Source organism: Culex quinquefasciatus, chromosome 2 (assembly GCF_015732765.1).
Source record: "Culex quinquefasciatus strain JHB chromosome 2, VPISU_Cqui_1.0_pri_paternal, whole genome shotgun sequence".
Lineage (NCBI taxonomy): Eukaryota > Metazoa > Arthropoda > Insecta > Diptera > Culicidae > Culex > Culex quinquefasciatus.
Genome location: NC_051862.1, coordinates 217936195 through 217937845, shown reverse-complemented (window position 1 = coordinate 217937845; position 1651 = coordinate 217936195). Strand labels below are relative to the sequence as shown.

The 1651-nt window shown below is 38.0% G+C and overlaps 1 non-coding gene across 1 annotated transcript; it reads left to right on the top strand.

The window, feature by feature from the left end:
• Nucleotides 1-569: 569 nt before the first annotated feature.
• Nucleotides 570-643, top strand: Trnat-agu. The gene has a single exon. It is a non-coding gene; the product is annotated as a tRNA-Thr (tRNA).
• The last annotated feature ends 1008 nt before the right edge of the window (nt 644-1651 follow it).

Genomic DNA, 1651 nt, shown 5'->3' with positions numbered 1-1651 from the left:
AAATATCCAAAGAAATATTGTAAATTGTGTTTCTTCATTAAAATAAACTTGTCTTATCTTATGGATAAGCTACAATCATCCTACAATGTACAAATTGAATTGAAAATTTAACAAAATCTTAATTTCAGAATATCTTAGCATAAAAATAACCCAAAATAAAATGTAACGCAGGACACTCAAGGCTTCAATTCCCTTTTGCGATTTGTATGTTTCAATTCCCGGGGCTAAAATTAATTGCCGCCAGACAGCGCTGAATTTATCAAATCGCCTACTATGCAGTATTCCAGCGCAGCAACAACGCGATAAGCTCACTTTCCCTACCCAAAGGCTACACAGCTCGTGCTGCAAGGCTTGCTACGTTCACAGTTTGCATGCCAAGTTTGGGCTCAACAATGGGGTCCATTTTTCGGTCCCAAAAATATCTCGTTACTCAACAAGTGGAGCAATTCAATTGTGTGACCTTTGAAAACGAAAAACCGGTCGAATTTGTAAATGTTCTTGAGATAAAAGCAAAACCATTCATCCCGCGAGAGTTTTTGTACGTGTGCAATCCCTCAGTGACATAACGAGGCGCCGTGGCTTAGTTGGTTAAAGCGCCTGTCTAGTAAACAGGAGATCGTGAGTTCGAATCTCGCCGGAGCCTTCCCGATGAGTCATCGTCGGAGAACTTTTTTTTTCAAATTCCCTGTCAGCACCCAACCTTGATCGTGAAAACTAATCCACAAACACACGATCTCTCGGAGATTTTTTCCCACCCAACAAATTAAGTCGTCGCCGGTGTAAATATTTCCACCTTCGTTCGGTGAGGGCGCGCGCGATCTTGTTTATTTTCATATCGCTTTCCACACCTTTCCTAGGGTGCTTCTCTTTCACTTGCCTCTGGTTCAAACCAACCGGCAAACAAGGAAATAAATCAACGTACGCGAACGCTCACCAGGTTTCGACTCAGCGCCAACCTTGTAGCGTAGCGCCAGGCTGGTTTGGCTGTTTGTAACGAAACATTTGCTGTTTTCCATCGGTTGGGAGCAGGGTTTTCTCACTTGGTTTACACAGTGAAAATTTTTACAAATAATGGATTTTTTTTTTCGTTTATAAAACATGTTCCGTCAGTGGTGGTGTGGGTCAAAAAACGATACACCTCTCGCTATTTCTTAATAACAAAAACAATTTAAATAACATCAAACATCTTTAAACTTAAAATTGTTCCTAGATAGTTTACTAACAAACCTTCGGCATTAAGATCGTTTAAAAATTGACCCAAATTCATCTTTTAGAAGGGGTGACATTGGATCATATGAAACTTAAATGACGCTCTAATACATGAATATGATAAAAACAAGTCATCCAACAGTGTTTCTTCTTCGAAAGAATCGTATTGACATTCTACAATGTTTGAAATAGAGATTTTCAAACATTTGGGTACTTTTCAAGCAATTCCAATTTATAAATTAAAATGTTGATTTTTTGAGAGGACTTTTTTGGCCTAAAACGAACCTCAAATCTAAACAGCTGCAAAAATAATAAGATTTGTTCTAGGAGTGATTTTTTTTCAGCTAGGTCATCTTATGATGCCCTCTATAAAAACCCTTTTAACAGAATTTAGTTTCATTGAGAAGAACCTGAGAAATGGTAAAATTCGTAAAAAATCATT